Source organism: Halichoerus grypus, chromosome 12 (genome assembly GCF_964656455.1).
Source record: "Halichoerus grypus chromosome 12, mHalGry1.hap1.1, whole genome shotgun sequence".
NCBI lineage: Eukaryota > Metazoa > Chordata > Mammalia > Carnivora > Phocidae > Halichoerus > Halichoerus grypus.
The window spans coordinates 38126226-38146438 of NC_135723.1; the positions used below are offsets into that span (position 1 = coordinate 38126226).

The 20213-nt window shown below is 36.6% G+C and overlaps 1 long non-coding RNA gene across 2 annotated transcripts in view; it reads right to left on the bottom strand.

Annotated features, from left to right (window-relative positions):
• LOC118549060 (uncharacterized) overlaps positions 1 to 7199 on the bottom strand; it is a 29329-nt gene extending 22130 nt beyond the window's left edge. The window contains exons 1-3 of one of the 2 annotated variants that reach the window (XR_004923879.2): positions 7084 to 7199; positions 4403 to 4671; positions 3572 to 3631 (exon numbers count right to left, since the gene is read on the bottom strand). This is a non-coding gene — a long non-coding RNA (uncharacterized LOC118549060). Of the gene's footprint in view, positions 1 to 3571; positions 3632 to 4402; positions 4672 to 7083 lie in introns of those variants that run through there. The other variant, XR_013442989.1, reaches the window with a different exon arrangement.
• Between the last annotated feature and the right edge of the window lie 13014 nt (positions 7200 to 20213).

Here is a 20213-nt window from a genome sequence, read left to right on the forward strand (position 1 = left end):
CCTTTAAGTCTTCTTCCGCTTGATAGACTCCTTCCCACCTGGTCTCTGACACCGATCACTCCATATTGATAAGTATGAAGACAAGAACAACTTCCATGAATTAAAAAAAAGTATATGGTAGGGCTTTCTTTCAACTGCTTTCTTATTGAGAAAAGTTATTGTGATGTTTTTAAACCAGTACAATTTTACATAAGTATAATAGGATATCTAGATTTGTAAACATATTTATTTTTGAACAGGGTAAAGGGCTTGGTAACAGTGCAGGCAGAGTTCTTTCTTAAATCTCAAGCAATAAATCATCCACAATGATTTGGATTAAGAGCCTTAACTAGGGCAGTAACCGTGGGAAGAAAGGGAGATAATGATAGGATCAGAAGTCCTGTGGAAAATGGAATCAATAATACTGATTGTAATAGTATTTATTGGGGGAGGAAAAGGCCAGGTAAATAATTTAATAAATGGTAGTACTGTCAACCCCAGTATAGAATACTCATCTCTAAGCATCCAAACTTGCAAACCATAAGTTTTCTTAGGTATGCCAATCTTTCTGGAACTTCTGTGCATTTCCACAAACTGGGCCCTTTGCACTGAATATCTTTTTCTTCCCTTGTCTGCCTAGAAATCTCCTTCAAAGTCATATGAAAAGTTTTCATCTCTTCTGGGAAACTTTCTATGAGCCATTCAGGCAGCTACAGGCTCCCTTCTCTTGCTTCTTGATCTATTACTGATACTTCTATTATAATACCTACATTTTATACTATAATTATTTACAAGTCCATATCCTGGTCCTCAAGGACAGGACTGTGTTTTATTCATCTGAATGTCCCCAGGGCAGCAAACCATACCTGAAATGTGATATAGATTCTACAAATGTTTATTGTAAATGTGACTGGGAAGATAAGTTAGGTTTGGTGTCTTGACTATGAATGTGGAGGTGCTAATTATGCAGTTGAAAATACGGATCAGGAACACAGAGATGGCACAAAGATATGGACGCAGGATTGACTTAGATCACTGAGAAAAAATGTGTACCCGAGTGGGAGAAGCAGAGGAGTGGACCAAAGTAAAGGAGTGAGGGAATGAGAGCAAAAGCAGTCCCCAAACCAGGGGGAGAATCAGGAAGTAGTCGTTTTATAGAAACTAAGAGAGGAAGACAGTCCAGATGGAGGAAGTTGTTTCCTCTTTTAGTTTCCATAAAATTACTCTTTCCTGATTCTCCACCTGGTTTGGGGACTGCTTTTGCTCTCATTCCCTCACTCCTTTACCTTTGTCCATTCCTTTCCCTAAGAGAGGAAGATAGTCCAGATAGAGGAAGTTGTTAAAGGTGTCAAGCAAAGCTGCTTCCTTCTGTATAAAATGTGGAATATGACACCTAATGCACAGAGTTATGTTGAGGACTGAATGGAATATGTGACAATGCTTAAAATAGTGCCAGGGACAAAATGGTGGCAATAATTATTTCAAAATCAAATACAGTGAAAATTGAGATGAGCAAAACAGTCTGACAATTGGGAGGTAGATGGAAGTGACCATTGTGGGAAGAGCATCACTAGAAAGGAAGGGACAGAGGCTGAATTTCTGTGAGGTAAGCAATGAAAATGGGGTGAGAAAATAGAAAACAAAAAGATACTTTCCTTTTAGGAACTATATTGATGAAGGAGAGAGGAGAGTGAGCTTGGTGGCCTCAGGAGAAGGCAGACTTGTGTAAAGAATGTTTGGTTGTAGGGCTTGAGAATTTTGAGCACATACGTAGCAGAGGAGGAGGAGTCAATAGAGAGGAAGAAATATTAGCCCAAAGGAGGACAGAAAAGAGGGTTGGAGATTGGTGTACATTTAAATGGAAAATTAAGGGAAGTATCAAGAGTTCTCTCTTTCCCATGGGCTGGGAGATTAGGTTTCCTGATAACGGTGAGTGTGGTTTGGGGGTATAAGAGAAGTCATAAATCGGTGAAGTGGTCATCATGAGAATGGGAAAGGAAACCATTGAAGAGTAAGTAAAAAAAAAATTATTAAACTGCATTAATGTCTGTCAGTTCCTATCTGCTGCTCTTGTCTTGCCCTTCTAACCATAAGTATTGCCTGCCACCCGCAGGGTTAGCCCCTCATCATTGAGAATCCCTTTATCCTGCTGAGGAAGGGGGATGAGTCCAGAGAAGATCTCTCATTGACCAGGATCTTGCCCTTTAGGACCAAAATCACAATGGGTCAGAGCCCTGGGCACTGAGAGCTGATCCATACTGCCCACAGGACTGAAACAAGCAGGAGAATTTCCAAGCAGTCAAGCCAAACTAAGGCTAGGATTCAAAGCATGGAATAATTTTTTAAAAACCCTTTTCAGTAAAATAGTATAAATTGACCCTAGTGTTTTGAATATGAAGCTCCTAGCCTCCCAAAAATGATGCAAGGAATCTGACTCAAGGCTTCACAAAATCCTAATTTTAATTACAGGAAAGTTATTTTCATGTGCTTTGTTGTCTCCAATTCATTTCAGTTTTCAGCAAAATCTCTGCCACAGGAGTCAAGGGTCCTCAGCTCTTCTGTTCCCTTTCTATAACTTCCTTATGGTCCCACTACCTATCCCTCCCAATCAGCTTCAGTCAGGGAACCCTTACGGAAGAGGCTTTAGTCTAGTCTTTTTATTTTTTCACTTGTTTTCGCAGATTCCCAATATCAATGATACCCAACTGATCAGTTGTTCAGGAAATTGTTAAGAATAGATGAAATAAGATAGGCCCATAAGGAGAATATGGCCTGTAAGGAGTAACTTTTCCATTCAGATATCCAAAAGGTCCAAAGCTCCCTCTCAGATGCATCCAGGCTTTGGTTCACTGTCAAGGCCTAGAAACTCAGCCTGCTTTTCTCTCCTTCAGCTGAGGTTAGCAGCCACTCTACTCCTTGGGTATCTGGGCCGTCTCACACAGCTGGATATAGAACTGGTCAAACCACTTACATCCCTTCTACCCACCCTCCTCATCCTTTCTTTTTTCCCATTATAGACAAAACCCCTGTATTCTGACATTTAAGTGTGAGACTACTTAACATTAAGAAATCAATATAACAAATGGGTACATTATAAATTTTAAAGTAACTCACAAAGTTCTTATAGTAAGTATCCCTGACTCAATGGGTGAGGTGGTAACTAGAAGCCTTTGGGTTTCAGCTCTCTGCTCTGACTCTCCCAAGGCTACATGGATGCCTAATGTCACCCAGCTAGTGGGCAGAGCAGGGTCTTGATCTCTGATCTGTCAGGCTCAGGCTCCAGAGCTTATGCTATAACAGTTATGCTATCCTGGTTCAAGCAGAGTTTGAAAACCTGCCACACCATATTACCTTTATTTACATGACAGGTACTACCTATATTTACATGACAAATGTAAATTTTACTCTTTTACTCTTGAGGATGGAAAAATTATTCTAACTTTCACATCTTTCTTCCCCGGTATTACTTGTAAACACAGTTGATAGGAATCCAACTATATGCTAGTGTGGGTCCTCTAAGCATCCTCACATAAATGTACCTTCTGGCCTTGCAGGATGAGTAGGTCTTCCATTGTCAGAGCAGCTCAGGGTTGTACTAGAAAAACACAGCATGGGTCCTCGTTTTCCCTTGGTCCAACTAAGTGACCCATTTCTAAGAAAATACACAAGTGGGCAAGAGTCGGGAGAGGTTGACAGATGTTCTACCTGCCCCCAGGACCCAAAAGAACACTAGATTGGCTCTACATATTAGTTTTCTTATTGCTACTGTAACATATTACGCAAATGTGGTAGCTTAAAACAATCTAGACTTATTATTTTACAGTTCTTTGGAAGTCCAACACAGATGTCACTGGACTAAAATTAGGATTTGGTAGGGCAGAATTTGTTTTTGGTGACTCTGGAAAAGATTCCGTTTCCTTGCCTTTTCCAGCTTCTAGAGGCTGCCCCCATTCCTTGGCTATTGGCTCCTTCCTCCAGCTTCAAAATCTCTCTCTGACTCTGTTCTGCCTCTCTCCTCCACCTTTAAGAGCCTTTTTGATTACATTGGACCTACCTGGATAATCCAGGATAATCTCACTATTTAAGGCCAGCTGATTAGCAAACTTAATTCTATCTACCACCTTAATTCTCCTTTGCCCTGTAAGCTAAAATATTTACAGTTTCTGGGAATTAAGACAAATATCTCTGGAGGCCATTGTTCTGCCTATCACACTTTTTTAGGAATCACACATGAAGAATGAGATCCTCCATTCCAGGAAGGTCAAAGACAAAATCAGGGAGTACATAAGGGAGCATTCTTGAAGCAGAAGCGTGAAACCAGAGCATCTCTTATCAATTTTCTTCTCCCCACTGCTCCCCTTCCCTCCTCTCCTCTCTCATACATGAAACTGTAAGACAATATTCCAGCAAAGAGTATACTTACAGCACATAGAAATCCAGAGAGAAGAAAGTAGGTGATTCACCTGGAGATGTGCAGAGTTGTGAACTGCCTACTTGAAGCCAGGGTAGATAATTTGGAGGGTTCATCTTTCTCGTCTATAAATGGAGTTGCTGCCTGCCTCTGAGTTTGCATGAGGCTCCAGTGAGGTAATAGATGCAGTGCACCTTGGCACACTGTCCTATCACATTCTGGGCAGAGTCCAAGGATGAGTCCAAGGATGAGTCCAAGGACGTTACTGGTTTCAGATATATCTAAGGAAAAAAGAAAAGAAAGAAGAGAAAAAAAAGATTTTTGCTTCTCCACAGTTTTTCAGAATAGCAGAATTTAAATTGCTGATTCCTAAGCAGTGAATTATAAAAGTTGTTAATGGGCAATGACATTGACCCAGGGCTTATTGATTAGGACATCTTTATTGTATTCAAGTGGATACAAAAAATAAGTTTCTCGGGGTGCCTGGGTGGCTCATTTGGTTGGGCAACTGCCTTCAGCTTGGGTCATGATCCTGGAGTCCCGGGATCGAGTCCTGCATCGGGGTCCCGGCTCAGCGGGGAGCCTGCTTCTCCCTCTGACCCTCTCCCCTCTCATGCTGTTTCTCTCTCTCTCTCTCTCTCAAATAAATAAAATCTTAAAAAAAAAAAAAAAAGTAAGTTTCTCCATATACTTAAGAAAAGTCCCATGGCTGGGGCGCCTGGGTGGCTCATTTAGTTGAGCACCAACTCTTGATTTCGGCTCAGGTAATGAACCTCAGGCTTGTGAGATCGAGTTCTGCATCAGACTCCATGCTCAGTGCAGAGTCTACTTGGGATTCTCTTTCCCTCTCCTCTGCCTCTCCCCCGACTCATGCGCGCTCTCTCTCTCTCTCTCTCTAAAATAAAAAATAAATCTTAAAAAAAAGTCCCATGGCAAAGGAAATTTGCGTAATCTTTAGGAAAGCCTGCATATAGTGAAAATAGGTATTTATCATAGTTCTTACTGGCAAGCATCTAAAATTAAATCATGCAGACTTAGTAATGATGTTAAAACCCATAATATTCTTCAATTATTATAATAATATTTTACCTTGAGCAAGTATGCTATGTTTCAAAGCACTTCAGTTTACATTAGTTCACTTTTAATGTGTGCATATTTCCTGCCCTAACCTCATTTCCAGTTGGCCCATAAATTGATTTATTTATGCTACTTAGCCCTTGGGATTAATCAACTGTTTCAGTTGTTTGTGAATTTACCTAAATAAATAGGGCTTTCTTGATACAATTAGTCTAGATATTATAAAGTAATATGGGATTTAACATGAAAAATGCATATTTTCCTAGGAAATATCAGACTTTCAACAGTATAGTCTGATCATTCTTAGCCTCCCTCCCCAGCCATTTAGCATTTACATTATATACATAATAGCAAACTATGCCACAACTTCTAATGAGATAAAAGTTCCACATATCTGTTCTCACTGATTTAGGATTTTTAAAGACAGTATAAGAATTTGCTACTATATTGCCAAATCCCCTTGCTAAAATAGAATTCTCTAACAGGAACTTCATGTACAGTTGAACCAGAAAGGATAGTCAGTTCTTCTGAACCAGCTTACCATTGACTGTGGCCACCTCTCCCAGGGTGTAGCTAATTGAATGGACTCCTCTCTTGAGTGACAGGTCATTGGAGCTGACCTGGGTCCATATGACCAGCCTGGCCTATAGCATGTGCTAAGTTTTTGTTTCCTAACCCAAGAAGGGTCAGTGTGATAATGCAACTCTCTTGCTCTACATCCCAAATGTTCTACACATAATTACAAAATATATATGTGGAACCTTTGGCATGTGCATTTTTCCTGTAGGATCAGTACTCTAGGCTGGAGGTGGGGAGAGGAATTGGACTGGGGATATAGGGTCAGGGCTGCCTCCTTCCTATTGGATCAGAATTCTTTGAGCTGTACCAGTTAGAGGGGTGTTTTAAATCCATTTTGTCAAAAATTACTTTATACTTAGGATTAAAACTGAAAATGGATTCTCTTCACTGCATGGGACATTGGTGCAATGCCATTAGACATTTCCATGGACGGAGAGTCTCAGAATGTTCCTGTCTAATAGCTTGACACCCAGTGTAAAGGATTGAAGGCTAGAAAATGGTGTGCATTACAATGCAGAGCATTTAAATAATCACTTAAAAGAATTTTTGCAAAAGATCAACATGAATATGAAGCTTATTAGCAAACTATACTTCTTACTTTAAAAATTATCTTAATTTTTAAAATTCTGAATAACCTGTCACCCAAGAGACATTTAGACTACTGATAATGTTGATAATTTCATCTCCTGCCCTGTTGTAGTAGCTGAATTCTTATAAATACTGTGTGTCTGAGTTATGAACACATGTACACACACTTGGATACACACACATGCGTATGTAAACACATACAGTTTCTTGTGATAGTGTTTCCCTCAGCCATAATTTGTCATATGGAGAAAAATATCCAATATTATATAAAAATAGGATGTGTAGGTAATTATTTTGAGATTTTCTTATCAGTTTCTGGCATATTTTTTTCAAACAATCTAAAAGATTGCAGCTAAAATACATTTATTTTTAATATAACTATTTGCTTCTAGACAGTTCAGATTGTATCATTAACAATTTTTCCCCCATCCTCCCCTATTTAAACTTACCTGATAATGGAATGTCATTTTGTTGTCTTGTTTTAAAAATTTTTTAATAACAACACAGGAAGGTGAGAATCCTGTTGTGGAGAGTTTCAGAAAAGCATCTCAGGTCAATAAGCTGATTTATCTTTTCCCAGGACCTAATTTGAAAACTTGTAGCAAACGGGGAAAGTAGACCTGTGAGTCACAAATGAGTCACCAGCGTCAGCCAGCCACCCCTGACAGGACCAAGAACGTGACTCCAGCTTCTGCAGTGCAGTCCTGCCCCCCACTCAGTGCCACTGCCCTCTGCCCTTTTGTTTCTGATGAAATGTAAGAAGCTTCCTGCCCAAACCACATGTGCTTGCGGTTCCCTGATCTCTATAGTAACAATGAAAAAGAAAGCAAGTTGACTCCACTAGAGTTTAGCAGGATGTTAGGAATTCTTCTGTGCTGATTAATCATCTTTCTGCTATTGAACCTTCCTGCCTTTAATTTAAGAAATCCTGTTTGTGTTACTCTGTAAGTGAGATTTCAGTCAGTGACGTCTTTTGTAATGAAACAAAAAAGATTACGTGGAACACAAGGCATTCGTGTGAAAGTTTACTATTTATCAGTGGTGATAATTTGGAGTGGTGATATTTTGCCAAATTCCCTACTATATGAATAAGCAATTTGAGAAAAACATTTGTTTTCATCAAAATACTATTACATTCAGGATCTTTTTACAATAAACTTTAAAGAACTGACTCTAAGTTTGTTGAATAAAATATTGTTTGAAGTGGATGGAATTTCACCTGGAGGTTGACCGTCATTTTGCTACATGGAGACTTTTTTGGTATTATTGAAATATAATTCACATACCATACAGTTCACCCATTTTAAGTATACAATTCAATGCTCTTAGTATATTTAGAATTGTGCAACCATCGCCACAGTTTTAAAACATTTTCATCACCCAAAAAGAAACTTCTGTACTTTTTAGCTATCACTTTCACAGTTGCCTTACAACATCCCCCACCCCAGCCCACAGTCCTAGCCAACCATAGTCTTCTATCTGTCTCTATAAATTTGCCTATTTGGGACATTTTATATAAAGGAATAATATGATATTTGGTCTTTTGTGATTGCCTTCTTTTATCAGTATGATATTTTCAAGGTTTATCCATGTTGTAACATGTCTTGATACTTATCCCTTTTTATGGTCAAATAATTTTCCATTATATGGATATGCTACATTTTGTTTACTCGTTCATCATTGATGGACATTTGGGTTGTTTCCACCTTTTGGCTGGTTAAGAATAATGACTGCTATGAGCATTCCTGTACAAGTTTTTTTGTGGACATGTTTTTTATTTCTCTTGGGTATATAATTAGGAGTGGAATTGCTGAATCAAATGATAATTTTTGTTTAACTTTTTGAGGTATTGCTGAAATATTTTTCAAAGTGACTGTAGCATTTTACATTACATAGAGAATTAATTTATCGGAATTTGACCTTGTGGGTAATTGCTGTTTCAGTGTTCATACTTAGTCTAACACATCCTAAGGCTATTTGTGTGGTCATGTCAATTATCAAAACTCCAATGAAATCAGAAGAATAAGGGGGAAAACAAGCCCTAAGGGGCAAAACCAATACCAAATGGTCTGCCCACTAAAATTTATATCTGTCCCTAGAAAAATCCCATAAGCTCTCACTCGTAGTCAATTTACTTTTTGTTTGGGCTATAATAGCCTCTGATTTTCTGAACCCTTGAAGATTAGAAGAAAATCAGAAAATTGGTGAGAGTTTCTGGAGATCAGATTATTGATGGCAACAAGAAAAGACAGCTAAATGCCTCATAGTAAGAAAAGAAACTGAACACAAAATGATAAAAGAAAACCTAAGTCCTCTAAACACTAGGAACTATTTGGTTTCAGGGGTAAGTCCCTACATACTTATAATTACTCCATGTCTCCATGTAGTAATGTAAACTACATTACATTAATGTAATGTCATAGAAAAACCTAATAGGGGGACTTTAGGGAACTGGTTGCAGGTTTATAGGTTTGTGAACTTGAGCACAGAATAGTAACTTTGGGTCTTGCATCATACACGAAGTGCTGGATCTGAAATGGATAATATACAAAGCTTCTTTTAGATTTTTTATTCTCTTCTATCTCTCCCTCTCAAGTAAGACTCCATGAAGGGTTAGGCATATTCTAATTTCCCAGAAGAAAATAAAAGAATAAGATACTTTGAGAACTTTGAGAATCTTTGTGAACTCATAGACTATTTAGAAACAGTCAATCAGGAAGCATTAAATATCTACAAAGTGTCAAGCTTTGTGATAGAATCTTGAGACAGAAAGATGAATGAATGAAACCTAGTTCTTACCCTCAAGGGTATGCAAACCATTTCTCATGTATGGATCATTACAAATGACAGAAGTTCTACAGAGGTAATAATGCTAACATATCTCATTTACTGATAAATTACTATGTACTAGGAATGATGCTGAGTGGTTTACACACTTCCATAATTTAATTCTCATAACTCTGTGAGGTAGACATTATTATTCTCAGGCACAGAGAGGTCAAGTAAGTTGCCAAAGATCAAAGAGGTGGCGGTTGTTCTGATTCTAGAGGGAACACAATAGGAAGAGAGCAATTATATTTGGGAAGGGCCTAGATTTTCAGTTTCCTTAGTCCTTTCCTTTCCTAAGCCCTTCTGGCAGGACTACACTGAAAGCATAGGATAAGGATATATTCTACTATCATGTAGAAGTTCAGCTGCAGGTAATAGAAAATATTTTAGCTATTTTAAGGAGGAAAAAAAATTAATATAGGAAATTAGAAAATAATCTAATACAGGGAATAAAGTATTTATAAAATTGTTACAAAAGCTATAGAAGCAGGCTCTAGGCGAGCCTCCAGGAATGACTCCCAGAACCACACAGTAGAACTGGCCTGCCAAGAAAATTATGACTTCTGGGAGGGAATTCAAGAGCCAACTTCTGATTCCAGAATCACTCTTGCCTTAGCTGTGATCTGGGTCCAAGAGCCCACTGCTGCCACTGTTGGCCCCAGAGTCATGCAAATCTTGCTAAATCAGCACCCACAAAATGAGTGTCACACACTAGGCTTTGCTCTTAAGTTAAATCAGTTCTGAATGCAAGTGTCATTTGAGAGTATCTGATTGGCAGGACCTAAGTCACATTTGAAATCCTCACTTCCAACACATCTGGGATTTTTTCCAGCCTCTGCCTATTAGAAGGAGATTGAAATGGATGTTTAAGAGCCAATCTAGCATATCCACTATAACCAAGAAAGAATTCCTGGGCAAGCTCAGTAGTCCTCATGAGTATTTCATTCCAATATTTTAAAAGTCCTTGTGGTTTCCTCCATTCTTGATGGGTCATCCCACATTTCAAAATGCATTGCTTTTGAAATTTGTGGTCTCCAATTTTGTTTTATTTTTTCTTAAATATAATGAACAAATAAATATTTTAAATAAAAGTGTCTATTTGGTGTCTCATCCTCTAAATTCAACTGAAAAGTTATAGTATTTCTTTTTGAAAGAGTAAGCATTTTTTAATGTTTTTTTTTAAATTATTATTATCACAAGTTGTTATTTTTTCCATAGAGTTGTTATTTGTATTTGAATCTAGCAAGCTGCCTGAATTTTTATGATGTCCTAGGTTTGGGGAAAAACAAATGGGAGCAAGTTTCAGGTTTCTTAGACTCCTTTTCTGTGCAGAAGGACATTCCCATAGTGCCGACATTCACTTTTCTAATCCACTCTCAGGATCCTCACCGCAATGCCTGGTGTTCACTGGGGTTATGAATTCCATCAGCAGTGGCCCCCCCACCCCTGGATATCATTAAGATCCTTCACTACTCAACCCATATTCTTGTGCTTTTACAAGTTCACTTCCTTGACCCAAACCACAAACATGTTGGGCGCCATATGATGTAGGAAAGACATTAGGGTTCAAAGCCGATGGCCAAGAAAGAATTCTTGAGACGTGTTTGGTGCAAAAAAGGTGATTTTATTAAAGCATGGGGACAGGACCCGTGGGCAGAAATAGCTGCAGTGGGGTCATGAGGAGTAGCCCATTATATACTTTCAAGTTTGGAGAGAGTTAGGGATAGCGTAAGTCTCTAAAGAATTTTAGAAGCAAGGATTCCAGGACCTTGAGGGGGCTAGCTATTGTTAGGAAAAGGTCATTTATTACCGTCTAATAAAACCTTAGTCATGAGACCCTTCAGATGTATATCGGTGGGCCATATGCTTGGGGGATGATTACCAATACGTATCCTGGGGAGGTTTAGAGATAAAGAAAGTTTCCAAAGGAATTTTTATACATTAAAGTAGACTTACAGGATCCTGGCGGGGGGGTGGGGTGGTGGTTTAGGCTAGGATTGCCTTTTGTCCTTAGCAAAGTATTAACATCGAGGCAGCTGAGTCCCTAGAGGAATATCACTCTGCCTGTTTCAAGGACTTGTCAGTGGGCTCTAGGTAGTAAGGAAATTTAATAATTTTTCTTCTGCCTTTGTTTCCCACATCATTGCATCTCGGATAAGCAGAAAAATGTATTAACATAGAAAAGGCAGATGCACCACCTGAAGAAGCTCATCTTTAGGAAGTTACTGAATTGCTATCTCAAGAGTGCATGTAAAAGAAGACAAGGGTCCCGCAAATCAGGTTCAATATTGATGAACTACTACAATTTAATTTGGAGCTCCAAATTTTTAATGGAATATCTTCAAAAATTATAAAAAGTAAAATATATTCTGTAGAAAATGTTGATGATAGAAGGCTTATGCATAGTCCCTAAAATTTGGAAAGACATAGAAAACCTGAAAATTGTGATAAACAATATACTTTTTAGCAATATCCTCTTTACTTTTTTTTTTTAATTTGTATTTATTTATTTGACAGAGAGAGACACAGTGAGAGAGGGAACACAAACAGGGAGAGTGGGAGAGGGAGAAGCAGGCTTCCCGCCAAGCAGGGAGTCCAATGCGGGGCTCGATCCCAGGACCCCGGGATCATGACCTGAGCCGAAGTCAGACGCTTAATGACTGAGCCACCCAGGCGCCCCTCTCTTTACTTCTTATTTTATTAATTCTTTTCTTGATTTTTAAAAAAAACTTGTGTCATTTGATGACAATATCCTGGCATGCCCCTCACACCCCATCTCTGCTGGTATGCGGGAAGGTAATGAGGAAGCAAATATGCTATTTTTCCATAGCCTATTTCTTCTTTCCTAGTTTTATAGGGCAATTTTAAGTACTTGTGCTTACAGCCAGAGTCACTATTTGCTTCTGATCTTTCCAAATGCCAGCTACCAAAAAAGAAAATAAATAAAAAGACTCCTGCACCATTTTCATCAGCCTTAAAAAATGTGTATCACTATCATCCCAGGTTCTGGGTGCTGCTAAGAAAATTTGGTGCCCGAGGAAACAGATGAAGATCACATGCCAACCAAATGTTCATGTCACTGAACATATCATTAAATGTTTATGAACTTGGTTCTATCCCCATTGTGAATGAAGTTAAGCTGCATAAATAAAATTATACATGTATGTATGTGTGAATCTCTTTGTGTGTTACTTGGCTAATATCATTCAGTAACAAACAAGATTTAAAATCTTATGACAGCAAGGAAACTAACTGATTGACATGATGGGTTTCAGTCCTGATCTCATATAACTTGACTCATGTGACCATGGGAAAGCTCTTTATTCCTGCAGGATCTACACTTTCACATGTATAAAAAAGGAATTAAACTACATGCTAAGGTTCTATGTGTCCATAACTGAATATGGCAGAACACCTTTATACTCAAAAAGAGTATTTGAAGGGTCCCTTAGAGGAGTCTACCTGAGATGCAAGCATATCTATAGTGTGGTCTCTAACTGCTTGACTTGATGTTATGTACTTACAGTCTCTTATAAAGCTCTTTCCAATTCAGTAGGCTACAAATAGTATCCAAAATTCTTAGAGCTTGAAATCCACAGAAGAAAAATAATTTTGAGAATACTTCCACATCTTTGCTGCATTTTTTGAAATATCTAAAATAGCCATTAAGTCTCACAAGGGCTCCCTCCTCAGTACACTCATCTGGGTTTTTAAGGAACAAAGTAACACACTGGGTTACCTCACTCATAATTTCCCATCATATGATTTCAGTTTTGTAACAGCTAATTTTTTTTTTAAGATTTTATTTATTTATTCATAAGAGACAGAGAGAGAGGCAGAGGGAGAAGCAGGCTCCCTGCTCAACAGGGAGCCCGATGTGGGACTCGATCCCAGGACCCTGGGATCATGACCTGAGCCGAAGGCAGACGCTTAACCATCTGAGCCACCCAGGTGCCAGTTTTCAGTGTCTTTCATAAGCTGTATTTCTTGAAAAACTTAGCAAATGTGTTCTATTATCATCTTAAAACCTTTTCCAAGTTATGCCATCTTGATAAATTCAAGTAAAGTGTTTCTGACATTAGTTTTATAGTATCAGCTATTTCCTATTTATAGTTCTCCTGGAATTTAATTCTTTTTTTAGAATGACTTAATGATTCTTTTCTTTCACATAATCATGGTTTTAGTAGCAAACAACATACATTGTATACTAAACAGCGTCATTTATTTTTAAGGAACATTTACATAACAGTCGCCATATGGATATTGAAAACAAGATGGGTAATGTAAGCCTATTATGTTGTTTAAAATATATTATGAGCATAACTAAAGGAAATATTGAGCGAATTTGTCACAGTTGTTTATTCTAAAGTAAAGAAAAAAAAAAGCTTTTGTTTTATAATAAACAGATGCCCATATCAGCATTGGAATTTAAATTACTTTGCTACTACTATTTCAGATAGCTTAATTTATTCATTATAATTTTGTCAATTAGGTATTTTTCCAAAGAGGGATTTAATTCATAAATTCACTGAGTGACTGCTAAAAGGTTCACAATTATGGATGTGAACGTAATACAATGATTTCCCATAGCACATTGTTTATTTCAGAGTTGAGCAGATTCTTCCTCACAAGGCTACATCTCTGTTATATTTATGGCCTACTTGAACTTCTAAGGCACTTATATATTCAACACATATTTGCTGAGCACCTACTATGTGTCAGACATTTTTTGAGGTACTAGAGAATCAAATAAAAGGCTGAAAATCCTTGCTTTCATGGAGGTATAATTCTAATGGGGAATACAATCTACACACTAAGCAAAATATATTCTATTTTAGAAGGTGACAAGTGTATAGGAAAAAATAAAGATGGGGAATATGATTAAATATAAGTGGAGAAAGCTATTACGGAATGAATGTTTGTGTTCCCCCAAAATTCACATGTTGAATCCCTCACCTCCAATTTGACAGTAAGTGGCACTTTGGGGAGGTAATTAAGTTTAGATGAGATCATGAGGATGGTGCCTTCCTGATGGGATTAGTGCCCTTATAAAAAGAGGAAGACAGGAGAGCTCACTCTCTCTCCATGTGCACACACCAAGGGAAGGCCATGTGAGCACTCAGCAAGGAGGCAGCTTTCTACAAGCCAGGAAGAGCTGTCTCACAGACCACTGACCCTTATGGCACCTTGATCTTGAACTTCCAGTCTTCAGAACTGTGAGGAATAAATTCCTGTTTTTTAAGTCACCCAGCTGAGCTGGGTGAGCTGACTAACACAATGGCAAAGTTTGAAGTTTTAGATAGAGTAGTCAGGAAAGTAAAGATGTGAAGGAAGTGAGGAAGTAAGCAATGCAGATACTGGAGGAAGAGCATTCCAGGCAGAGGGAACAGCAAGTGCAAAGACCTTGGGGAAAAGAAGTTGAATTGGAGAAATAATAAGGCAGTGGGATATGAGGTCAGAAAAGTAATCATGAACGGACTTGTAGCTCATAGTAGCTATTTGGGTTTTATTTTGAGATGGGAAACCTGGTTATGTTTTAGCTATACACATCTTGCTGCTATGTTGAGAATAGATAGCAGTAAACCAAGGTCAGAAGCACGGAGACCCAGTTTAGATTCTATTAACATCATACAAGTGTGAAATAATAATGGCTTAAGCCAGGCTAATGGCATTTGGGAAGGTAAGAAGTGCTGGGATTCTTAGTACATTTTGAACGTGGAGATGATAGGATTGCATCTGGGTTATGCAAAAGAGAAATTACATAGAGAGCAAAAATTAGATTCCAGTATGTTCGAGAAAGTATGGAAGGAGAAGTTAAAGATAGTGAGCATATAGATTCTTCTTCCAAGGAGTTTTGCTATCAAAAGGAGCACAATATGGGGTAGTATGTGGAGAGGGAAGGTGATTTAAGAGAGTGTTTTTAGAGGGCAAAAGTAATCACATATTTTTTATTTGGTAGGAAAAGATCAATAGAGAGTGAGAAGTTGATGGTGCCTTAGGAAAAGCATGATCAGGTGAAAGAGGTTAGGCTGTAATGCCCATATGCAGAGGCTGGCCCTAGCTCGTGGGAGGGATACTTCCCTCCATAGCATCTGGAGAAAAGAGAAAGTTAATAGGCATAGATGCAAATGAATAAGTAGTTGTGGTGGTGGGAGTTTTTGGAAATTCACTTCAAATTTGGGGGGGGCAGGTATGTAAAAAAGCAAGATTATCCATTTATATGAGGATGAGGAAGGAGATATGAATTTAATGTGAAGGAAAAATTATAAAACAGTCATCTGGAAGAAGGTGAGAGAGGACAGGCTAATTATGAAAACTGGACAGTATGATTTACCATTTTTGCATGAGGAGGAATGTAGTAATAATACAACCATTTGCATAATTAAAAGCTTATTTAAGAACACAAATACCTCAAATCAATTTAAGGTCACTGGTTGCCCAGATTTTTCCCACTGTGGCCCTGTATTTAGATTAGGATATACATTGTTAACTGTGCCGAGAGGTGAAGTTGTATTTTTGTGTGTGTGGTCAATTTTACGTATCTTTATTTGTATATCCTGAGAAATAGGCATTGTTTAATATCACAAAGTATAGAATGCTAATATTATGAACTAATCTGGGCGATTTCTCTGTTTTACAGATGAGGGAACCAAACTACAGGATGATTAAGTGTTCCAAAATCTTGTATTCAGTTGCTAGTTCAGGCAAAACCAAGACACAGTTCTTCCAACTCCTAACTCATTGCTCTTCTCTAAGCATGTTTATGCTGGTTTATGTATAAAAAGTGGAAGGATACATCTACATACATATTGTTTATATTTTCAAAAGAAAGCAATTAAAAGGACAAACTAAAACCTAACAAAAATGATTACCTGTAAGTGTATGGAAGAAACACAGGATATAGAAGACAGAGTTGAAGCTAGACTTTTAAAAATGTACCTGGTTTTATAGTTTGCCTTTCAAACCATGTACATATTTTATATAAAAAAATTAAAATGTTAAAAATCACAAAAAATTAAATAAATCTAAGTCTATGCTAATTTGTTTGTATAACCATACAGAAAATTAATTATTGTAAGTGACTCCAAAATAGAGTATTTTGACTGTAAATCCTTAATCTTTATAGCCTAAGGACAAAAGGAATTGCAAAGTGATCTTGAACTATACTCAGTTAGTTATAATATTTTTGTTATTTTGAAGCTAGTATAGGCATATTATAAGACTGAGTGAATAAGTATATCAATATCATTAGAACCATGATTATCAGTGAAAAAGGAATACAAGTCTAAAAAAGAAAAGTAATGTCCCATAAGTTTAACTAAAATTGAAAATATCAATATTCTTTATCTTTTCTAAAAATGCCTAATTCCTAGCTGTATCCATTGAAAAGCCCTAGCAACAATAATAATTAAGGAAGATTGAGCTTCCTCAGTGGCCAGATTCTGATCTTTAAATACTATTTCCCACCCTCACCCCACCAGAATACCAAAGCTCCTTGGGAAAATGGGTGAATCTAAGTCAAGGGTTAGAAATATATAAAGCTAGCCTAGGACATTTAGATGTGCCCCAAAGCACATCTTTTTTTTTTTTTTTTTTTTAGAGAAGACCGAAGAGTCTATTTGAGTGCATCAAAAGAATAATGACTGCAATAGATTGAAATACATTAAGAATATGAAAATCCACATGTTTATAATGATATAAGTACTACACACACAATGGTCACCATTAGAGGCTTCCTGGAAACCAGCCAATTATTCTAAAATATAACAAAAAAAAGAATAGCATCAAGCTAGTCTTTGCTGTACAAAATCTATTTCAGTGTAATCAATTAGTCTGGTAAAGGAAAGTTCTTTAAAGAATTCTAGCAAGTAAATGTAAAGGGAATGACAGAATTAGATTATCAGAGTTTTGTAATCCCTAATGAAATAATGAATCTGTATAACTATCAATATAGATATAAAACAATTAGCGAGAAGTTGTTGGAGAACTTTATAATGGATGCATCATGTTGACATCATCTGGATCCATCTGAATCTTAATATCACTTAAAGAGAACAACGAGGCATTTTGCCAGGAAGTATATGGCATCCCTTATGCAATGTTCTTGTCAAAAATTTTTAATTAAGCCTATATATCTACCATTTTACAATAAATATAAGGAAATGAAGAACAAGTTAAAATTGCATATTGGAAAGCAATCAGCTGACTTCTGTTTGTGGGAAATTCTACAGTACAAATGACTGAGTTTCTTCAATGAAAAACATTTTTTTTTAAATGGAAGAACTGTTACATATTTAAAAAAAGAAACTAAAATACATAGTGAACCAAATGTAATATATGAAACTTAAGATCTTAATACAAATAAACCAATCCTAAACAGATATTTTTGGGAAAATTCAGGAAACCTAAACATGAGCTGTGGGTATTAGGTAATGTTAATAGCTTATTCCAGGTATGTTTTATGACAAAGTCTTTATTTGTTCAGTATAGATACCAAAGTATTTATGGAGTTTATTATATTGTTTTGGGCTTATTTTAATATCCTCGGGCTCCACATCCAAATAAAAGTGCACTCAAATGATACTACAGGGGTAGACAAATGAAACAAGATTAGCAAAATGTTAGTAATTGTTGAAACTAGGTGATTTAGTTAATGGTTCATTATACCATAATCTCTCTACTCTTGTATGTTCAAAATTTTTCTATAAAGAAACCTGTTTTTTTAAAAAAGAAGAAATATAGCAACAGTGAACTTCGTTGTTCATAAATTCTGAGCTCGTGTATATTTATCCACTTAGTATAATTGCTTATTAGTGTAATTGAATATTTCAAGTTTTGACATATGTTTCTAATTTGTGTACTGGAAAAAAATGTCAGTTTACATACTCCCTTCAACAATACATGAGAAAGTCAATTTCCATTCTCTTGACAGTCTGAGTTTGATCAGTCTTTCAATATTTGCTAGTCAGAAAGGTGGTCATATCTTATTGTTTTTGCTTATGTTTATTAGATTACTAATAAGACTGAAATATATATATAATCCCACTGACCATTTATATTTCTTCTTTGCAGATATTTTATTTTCATTAGCCTTGTTTATGGTGTTTTTTGGAATGTGAAAGTTTTCAATTTTTATGTATTCAACATTTTAAATCTTTAGTTATATATTTCCTGGCCTTTATTTTAGACTAAGAAAGGTCTTTACCTTTCAAGATTATAAAAGTATCCCTTTATATTTTCTTCTGGTTCATTAATAATTTTAACATTTCATCTTTGTCAATATGGAATTTATCTTTGTAAGGACTGTAGTGATGTTCTAGCCTTTTTTATTTTCTTTTTCATTTTTTAAAGTTTTTAAAAATTTATTTTTATTTTTTTTAAAGATTTTGTTTATTTATTTGAGAGAGAGTGCACACAAGTGGGTGGAGGGGCAGGAGGAGAGGGAGAAACAGACTTCCTGCTGAGCAGGGAGCCAGGCGCTGGGCTGGATCCCAGGACTCTGGGATCATGACCTGAGCCAAAAGTAGACACTTGACCAACTGAGCCACCCAGGCACCCCTATTATTTTCTTTTTCAAATGTCTGATGATTAATTATCTCAAACCATTTATTAAATAATCCATCTCTTTTTGTATCCATTTTAATGCTATTTTTACCATATGTTTATTTCCCATATACAGCTGGTTCTATTTCTGGATGCTTGTCTACTTCATTATCTATTTAATAATTTATGCATCCAATTGACACTTTTAATTACTCTGGCTTTATTACATGTTTTAAATGTCGTAGGTTAAGAGTAACTTCCTATAGCTTTCTCTTTTAATTCCTGATTATTCTCACATATTTTGTCTATATGAACATTGGAATAAACTTGTCATAGTTAAAAAACAAAGTTTCATTGGGAGTCATATTGTCATTTCATTAAAATCATAGATGGATTTAGAGAAATTGACAATTTTATAATAATGAATCTTTTTATCCAATAATAAAGATGCAAGATGAGTCTCTTTCTAGTTAAATCTTCTTTCATATCCTCAGTAGAGTCTTAAGTGTCTTCATAATTGTCCTTGATATTTCTTGCTAAGTTTATCCCTAGATAATCATACTCCATGTTGCTGTTGTAAATGGTACCTTTTTCTTTTATATTTATACACAATAAACTGCATTTAAAGTGTACAACTTGATAAGTTTTGATATTTATGTACAGCTATGAATCTAACATCACAATCAATATGGTGGACATATTTATCACCCCAAAAAGTTTTCTCATGCCTCTTTGTACTGGTACCCTCTTCATCTTCTGTACCCCTTTCCAGGCAACCACTAATCTGAGCTTTCTGTCACTATCAATGAGTTTGCATTTTCTCAGGTTTTCTGTAAATAAAATAATACAGTGTATCCTCTTTTTTGCCTCATTTCTTTCACTCAGCATCACTATTTTTTGAGATTTATCCATGTTGTTAGGTGCCTCAATATTTCATTCCATTTTTTGCTGAGTACTTTTCTATCATATGGATATACCACAATTTGTTTATCCATTTATCTGTTGATGGACATTTGAGTTATTTCCTCTTTTGGCTATAACAAATAAAGCTACTATAAACAGTCTTTTTTTTTTTTTTTTTAAAGATTTTATTTATTTATTTGACAGAGAGAGAGAGACAGCGAGAGAGGGAACACAAGCAGGGGGAGTGGGAAAGGGAGAAGCAGGCTTCCCGCTGAGCAGGGAGCCCGATGCGGGGCTCGATCCC